This window comes from Mustelus asterias, chromosome 16, assembly GCF_964213995.1.
Source record: "Mustelus asterias chromosome 16, sMusAst1.hap1.1, whole genome shotgun sequence".
In the NCBI taxonomy this organism is placed as follows: domain Eukaryota; kingdom Metazoa; phylum Chordata; class Chondrichthyes; order Carcharhiniformes; family Triakidae; genus Mustelus; species Mustelus asterias.
Window position 1 is genome coordinate 89,175,086 of NC_135816.1, and position 8,426 is coordinate 89,183,511.

Sequence of the window (8,426 nt, forward strand, 5' to 3'; positions counted from 1 at the left end):
ACCTTCAGGCCTTTTCTCTGACTATCCTTCTGGCTTCTTAATGTTCGCTCCTCCGAATGTCAACTCTTGGGATCCAAGGGGCTGTTGCCTTGTGGATCCAGAACTGGCTTGCCTGCAGAAGGCAGAGAGTGGCTGTGGAGGGGTCTTTCTCTGCATGGCGGTCAGTGACCAGTGGAGTGCCCCAGGGATCTGTTCTGGGACCCTTGCTGTTTGTCATTTTCATAAATGACCTGGATGAGGAAGTGGAGGGATGGGTTGGTAAGTTTGCTGACGACACCAAGGTAGGTGGTGTTGTGGATAGTTTGGAGGGATGTCAGAAGTTGCAGCGAGACATAGATAGAATGCAAGACTGGGCGGAGAAGTGGCAGATGGACTTCAACCCGGATAAGTGTGTGGTGATCCATTTTGGCAGATCCAATGGGATGAAGCAGCAATATAATATGAAGGGTACCATTCTTAGCATTGTAGAGGATCAGAAGGACCTTGGGGTCCGGGTCCATAGGACTCTTAAATCGGCCTCGCAGGTGGAGGATGCGGTCAAGAAGGCGTATGGCGTACTGGCCTTCATTAATCGAGGGATTGAGTTTAGGAGTCGGGAGATAATGCTGCAGCTTTATAGGACCCTGGTTAGACCCCACTTGGAGTACTGCGCGCAGTTCTGGTCACCTCATTACAGGAAAGATGTTGAAGCCATTGAAAGGGTGCAGAGGAGATTTACAAGGATGTTGCCTGGATTGGGGGGCATGCCTTATGAGGATAGGTTGAGGGAGCTTGGTCTCTTCTCCCTGGAGAGACGAAGGATGAGAGGTGACCTGATAGAGGTTTACAAGATGTTGAGAGGTCTGGATAGGGTAGACTCTCAGAGGCTATTTCCAAGGGCTGAAATGGTTGCTACGAGAGGACACAGGTTTAAGGTGCTGGGGGGTAGGTACAGAGGAGATGTCAGGGGTAAGTTTTTCACTCAGAGGGTGGTGGGTGAGTGGAATCGGCTGACGTCGGTGGTGGTGGAGGCAAACTCGTTGGGGTCTTTTAAGAGACTTCTGGATGAGTACATGGGATTTAATGGGATTGAGGGCTATAGATAGGCCTAGAGGTGGGGATGTGATCGGCGCAACCTGTGGGCCGAAGGGCCTGTTTGTGCTGTGGCTTTCTATGTTCTATGTTCTATGTCCCTTGGGCACTGCTTTCTTGTCCGCTGATTCCTCCTGTTAATTTACTTCCTGGGATCCCGATGCCATTTCTCATCATTGTCCCATTGCCTTTTTTTTTCTAAGACTCCGACTGCAGAGTTACTGCAGGTCATCCAAAAGTTTGTCTGCGTTTGTCCCACGGCACATTATTGTGTCGAATTGCTTCTGCTCATTTCAGTCTGGTCGTCTGATTGTCTGTCCTTGCTCCTGACTCACTGTTCTTCTCAGTATAAGATACCTGCTGCTAATTTTGTTCCGATCGCTCTCTCCCTGTTCCCTCTGAGCTGCCGTTGAAACATTTGAGATGTTCCCTGCTGCTCCAGGCCCTATCCCTCTGGTCCTCCTGTGTTTTTTGCCACTTAGCACGGGATATTTGAGCTGCACTCTGCTCTGTTCTTTACTGATTTGACAAGTAATGTAAATGGATATTTTGCGATGGTCTTCAACTGCTCTCTGAATTTGGACTGAGTCACCACGTAAATCAGTGTGTTTGTGCAGCAACTCAAATTCCGCAGCATGTATGCAACATTTTCAAAGTTGTAAGAAGAATAATCATCTAAGTGATCAGTAACGTCAAAAAAATATAAAACATACACAAACCAGAGGAGTATGAAACTGCCTGATATGGTGAAGAGTAAAATCATAGACTTCCTTCTGCTCTCCATCTCTGGGTCACTGTGTTTCTCTCCATTGCTCTGACCCCTCAGTCCTTTACGGACTCTATTGGCCACTAGAATATGTCTAACTGTTAGAGCATTGAGTAACAAAATTAAAATGAACGGGAGCAATGGTGTTAAAACTTTCTCAAAATGTCTAAATCCAATCCATCTCGGGTCCCTGAAATAACTAGGCTTATTACTACAACGCCATGGTACATTGTCAATAATCATTCTTGGTTTAAATCGAAAGTAGATGGGAATATTTTTTAAACACAGTAAAGTGCCAGTTGTTCCTAGGATCACGGATGCAGTCTTCTTGGTGCAATATTTAGATTTTAACTTCTGACAACAAATGGCGACAAATCGATCAAAAGTGAAAGTGACTGTGAACCAGACAGAGCAGTCTGTGGCTGCACGTAGCATAACATAGCGAACACTACACACAGGGGTGATTTTCAGGAAATTCAGTGGGAAATAATAATCATTGATTCGGTTCAGTATAACCTCAGTGATAATGACCAGGAGATCCGCCACTGCCATGGCCACGAGGTAGCGAGTTGTGCAGGCGGAGAGGTCGCACTTTCCACGAGACAGGATCACAATTGCCACTAAATTAACTGTAAGAGGGAGAAAGGGAATTGCTGAAAAAAATATTTTCCAAAACTCATCAGAAAAGAACATAGCATCACAAATGTGTGGGTTGGAATCAGATCACTGGCAAGAGCATCTGAACAATGATCTCAGCCTGCCTCTCACACGTCCAATTCCAGGTTTAACACATGTCACATGAGAGTGGGCTGCAGACTTTCCCCAGGGACGGATCATGATGTAAAATGTTTTCACGAGAAAGCAAAAACAAATGTTCATTTGGAGATCTATGCCTGCCTCCTACCATTCCATTGATAGGAACTCATCTTCAGCTTGGACGACAGTCTGCGTGAGGAGATCCTTCTCGCGGTATGGTCCACTTCTCCTGCTATGGAGCCATTACCTCAGATGGGAGAACTGGATCCAGCTCAGACCACTGTTGTGTGGTGGTAAAGATGCATAAATGAAGTTTAATGAGACAGTGCAATTGTGACCAAAATAGGATTATCTCTATGCGACGGTCAGTAAAAGAAGAGATGTTATATTAACCTATATAGAAAGCTGAATTATAGCTCACTTAAAGTTTTAGGTATAGCTGTTGTCCTTAAATCACAAAAAACACCTTTGGTGGGGGCAAATTGACGATGCAAAAATAATACCAGGGACTCATTTTGTGACCATGTTCAATAGTATTCTAAATGGACAGATAATCTTAATAAAACGGCACGATAGAGCAGTGGTTAGCACTGCTGCTTCACAACTCCAGGGACCCGGGTTCGATTCCCGGCTCGGGTCACTGTCTGTGTGGAGTTTGCACATTCTCCTCGTGCCTGCGTGGGTTTCCTCCGGGTGCTCCGGTTTCCTCCCACAGTCCAAAGATGTGCGGGTTCGGTTGATTGGCCAGGTTAAAAATTGCCCCTTAGAATCCTGAGATGCCTAGGTTAGAGGGATTAGCGTGTAAATATGTGGGGGTGGGGCCTGGGTGGGATTGTGGTCGGTGCAGACTCGACGGGCCGAATGGCCTCCTTCTGCGCTGTAGGGTTTCTATGATTTCTATGAAAACCTTCCACTCAAGACAGTTTCTTGCTTGGAGAATTTATTCAACAGAACAGAGCATTCTAATGAATGTAACACCTTTATCATACTGAGTACTTCAGAACTAGATTCCGATGGGACAACGCAATACAACTGCACAGATGATTCAGCAAATGTAATTAACATAATTATATTATTAAATAAGTGTCCGCAAAACTGTGACCATACCGACGAATGTAACATTACTTTTCTCAGTTTAATTGCCAGAACTAGCTCATACGAAAAGTTAAACAATCACATTAGGTTTAGACACTTACCAGGAACACCAAATATGGCAAGGACCATGAAGAAGACTTTCCTGATCCATTGAATTGGTCGATGCATTTTGTGTTCAGATGAACCTGTCCCTTTTTGCAGCAGTCAATTTGTCCGATTTGAAGTTCACTGTGCATTGATTTATACCGTCCAGAATCTCCACGAAGATGTTGAGATTGCAAAATCGTTTGAATTACCCCGCCCCCTCCCCACCTCCACCCACCCCTCCCCCCCCCCCCCCCCCCGCGAACCCCACACCCCTCCGCCATCAAATCCACGAATCTTTGAGAAAATCATATTACGACAGTTCTTTCAATTCCCTGTTCAGGGAATATATGAAGCACTGGGATTTACTTGGACCCAGATCCCCAGCCGCAAGAAAGGAAAATTCTGATCACGGACAATAACACGTTATAATTGGAAGGTGTGTGAAACAGCAATGGAGATGTTTCTTCCAACACCATGAGCTGCATCTCCAAATATGGTATCGCTTCAATGATGGACATTTCATGACCAGTCAGTTATTACACTTCTAACCTCAGAGTGCCCTCTCAAGTCTGTTCCTCTGCACTCTGGAATCTGTTGTTCTCTTTATCTGCCTCAGTTCAGTCGAATAAATCACAAAATCAAGTGAAAAGTCATTGAATGTTTCAATTCTGATCTTTAACATCTGACCTGCCATTTCCACCTCGGCTCGCTGCAAGATCATGTTGGAATTGCCCAGACCTTTTGTGAGGCCACAGTGAGAGTACTGCATGCATTTCTGATTACCACATTATAGGAAGGATGTGATTTGACTGGAGAGGGTGCAGATTCACAAGATGCTGCCTGGCATGGAACTTCTAAGTTATAAAGAGAGTTCGATCGGCCTGGGTTGTTTTAGTTTGAGCAGAGATGACTAACTGGCGACCTGATTGAGGTGTACATAATTGTGAGGTACATGAACGACTGGATAGGAGGCAGCTGTTCCCTTTAGTTGAAGGGTCAATCACGATGAGACATAGGTTCAAGATGAGGGGCAGGAGTTTTCGGGGGTGGGCGGGTAAGGAGGCATTGTGGGGGCGGGGGGGGGGGCAGCGAGGATGAACCTTTTTGCCTCGCAGGTGGCTAAGTTGTGGATTGCGGTGCCTGGGAGGGTGATGGGGGCGAGTTGTCTCAAATCTTTTAAAAAGTGTCTGGATGAGTACCTAGCAAGTCTAAACTTTCAAAGCTATTGGCCAAGTGCTCGTAAATGGGATTACATATGTAGGTCAGATTTTTCTCATGTGTCATGGCAGACTCAATCGGCCGATGAGACTCTCCTGTACGGAATGATTCTATGAACAGAATTCCCACTCACCTGAAGAAGGGGCTTGCAGCTCCGAAAGCTTGTGTGGCTTTTGCTACCAAATAAACCTGTTGGACTTTAACCTGGTGTTGTTAAACTTCTTACTGTGTTTACCCCAGTCCAACGCCGGCATCTCCACATCTTGTACTGCAAGACATTCCTACTTCTCCACTCCAAGTCCCTTTTAACAAACGCGAAAATTCAATTTACCTTCCTGATTACTTAGTGGGCATGGATGCTCATTTGTTGTGATTTATGTAGAAGGCGGTCAGATTTCCCAGTGTTTCAGCATTATGAAGTACTCAATTTAAATAATAAATTACTACTCTATTGTTCTCAAGTGTGAACAACCTTACATTTTCCCACACAATGCTCCATCAGCCAGATTTCTGATTAATATTTGCAGAATATTCAAAGTCTCACAAATTGCATCTCAGCAATTTTTGTATCAACAACTTTAACAAAACAACCTGTTACTTCATTGAAGTCATTAACATAGATTGTAAGAAGTTGAGGTCCCAGTACTGAGCCTTGTGCCACTCTTAGCTCGTTTCCCAAATTGAAATTAAACTACTTATCTCAACTCGCTTTTCCCAGCTAGCGAGACAATTCTCTATCCCAGCTGATATATTGCCACCAATATGACTATGCTTTGTATTTTATATTTGATGTGCCACATTATGAATGTCGTTTGAAAATCCAAGTATATTGTATCCACTGGCTCCCCTTTATCCATCCTGCTTCATGCTTCCTCAACAGAGGCAACACATTTGCCAAAAATGTTTTCAGCTTCATAAATCATGTTCCACTGCTTGATTGTACTTCGATTTGCTAAATGCCATGCAACCCCGTCTTTCATCATGGCATTAGGCATGTTCTTGAATTGACCTGCAAGTAGCCAGTAATTTTCTGATTTCTGTTTTCCTCTTTTTTTGAATGCAGGTATTACATTTATGGTTTTCCAATCTGCTGGAAGCTGTACACAATCCAGAGAATTTTGTAAAACTCCAAATTCTAAGATTCCACTAATGTTTGTAGTAGTGTCTGTCACTTATTTCAATTGGATACAACCCTTAACTTTCTTAGTTACTCACAGGCAAATAGGTACATATTTTAGAGCCTTTGATTCTCAGTCAAAAATGTCATTGCTGAAGTTATAATATATTTCTTCAAAATTATAGCACACTTATCGACAATCTTATCTTTAAATTAACTTCAAAACTCCACTGTAGCCCATTGTCTTCATACCCTTGTAGTTGTGACTGTGCTCATTTTGTAATAACACAATAACAACAGTATAAAATATTATATCCAGTTTCATGTCACACATCCAAATAACCCAGCAGCATCAACTGATCTAATATCAATTTGTGTTTCTGGAAGATAAATCCAAACATTAACGGTTATCTGTGTTATAGAAATGTTTCCCGACTTAACTCCTACGCTCAACTCATGCCCTCGCTCGCAAACACAGAAATTGCTGAAAAATCTCAGCAGGTCTGACAGCATCTGAGAAGAGAAAATAGAGCCAATGTTCTGAGTCTGGATGACCCTTCATTAGAGCTAAGAGCAAAGCAAATCTGAAGAGATTTGTACTCTGGGGGTCTGTAATTGGACAAATGGAATGTAAATGAGGATGAAGAAGGCTGAGAAATGTGCTAAAAATGTCCATTAAGTGATCAGAATGTGTGTATGGCAGAAGAGAGGTACAGCGGGTTCAGGCAGTTGACCCAAAAGGGAGAAGGGGTGGGGGCAAGATGGAGAGCAGGAGTGGCGAAGTGGAAAAAAAGAAGTGAAAAAGGAGGATAAAATGGATGAATGAGACAGAAAGAAGAAACAAAATGAAATAAATTAAACAGAAATGGGTGAAGGTGGAGGAGAGAGTTCTGAAGTTGTTGAACTCAATGTTCAGTCCAAAGGGTTGTAAAGTGCCCAATCGGAAGATGAGGTGCTGTTCCTCTATTTTGCGTTGTGATTTGCTGGAACTTGCAGAAGGCCAAGGAAGGAAATGAGGACAGAAGAGCAGTGTGGTGTGTTGAAGCGGCAAGTGACAGGAATGTCTTGTTTCTGGATGGACAGAAGGTGTTCAGCAAAGTGATCACCCAGCCTGCATTTGATCCCTCTGGTGTAGAGTGAACTGCATTGGGAGCAGCAAATACAATGGGTCAAATTGTAGGAGGTGCATGTGAAGCTCTGCTTCACCTGAAAGGGGTGTTTATGCCTTGGGACGGTGATCAGGGAGGGGGTAAAGAGTCAGCTGTAACACTTTCTACAATTGCATAAGAAGGTGCCGTGGGCAGGGGATGAGGTGTTGGCTGTGATGGATGATTGGGGAATTTGGGATAGATCTGTTCAGTAGTGGCATCATGCTGGAGTTGGTGGAAATGGTGGATGATGATCCTTTGAAAGCAGAGGCTGGTGGGGTGAAAAGTGAGGACAAGGTGGACCCTATCCTGTCGTTCCGGGAGGGAAGTGGTGGTGGGTGAGAACAGTGGCTCGTGGGATAGGTCAGACAGGGTCCAGAGCCCTGTCAACCACAGTGCGTGGTAAAACACGATGCAGGAAGAAGGAAGACATATCGGCAGCGCTACTTTGGAAAGTAGCATCAACAGAACTGATGCGGCAGAGGTGAAGGAAATGAGAGAATCGGATGGATTCCTTACAAGATGTGGTGGGTAACGAGGTGTAATCCAAGTAGTTGTGGGAGTCGGTGAGCTTGTAATAGATATTGGTGGATAGGTTATCACCAGAAAGCAGAAAGTGAAATTCAGTGAATATCCAACGAGATTTGGGGGGTTCAGGTAGATAGCTCATTAAAATACCATGAACATGTGCAGAAAATAGTCAAAAAGGCAAAAGGAATGCTGGCTTTCATAGCTAACGGGCTGGAGTACAGTAATGCAGATGTTATGCTGCAGTTGTAAAAAACATAGTTGGACTACACTTAGAATATTGTGAGCAGGTATGGGCAACACACCATAGGAAAGATTTTTTTTGAGTGAATTCATTAGTGTCACAAGTAGGTTACAATAACATTGTGTTGAAGTTGCTGTGAAAATCCCCTCGTCATCACACTTTGGCTCCTGTTCAGGTGCACTGAGGGAGAATTCAGAAAAATAGAAGAAACATAGAAAAACTACAGCACAAAACAGGTCCTTCGGCCCCACAAGTTGTGCCGAACATATCCCTACCTTTTAGGCCTACCGATAACCCTCCATCCTATTAAGTCCCATGTACTCATCCAGGAGTCTCTTAAAAGACCCTATTGAGTTTGCCTCCACCACCACTGACGAAAGCCGATTCCACTCGCCC

The 8,426-nt window shown here is 44.1% G+C and overlaps 1 pseudogene; it reads right to left on the reverse strand.

Annotated features, from left to right (window-relative positions):
- Positions 1–1,549: 1,549 nt before the first annotated feature.
- On the reverse strand, positions 1,550–5,247 carry LOC144505386 (putative G-protein coupled receptor 139; annotated as a pseudogene).
- Between the last annotated feature and the right edge of the window lie 3,179 nt (positions 5,248–8,426).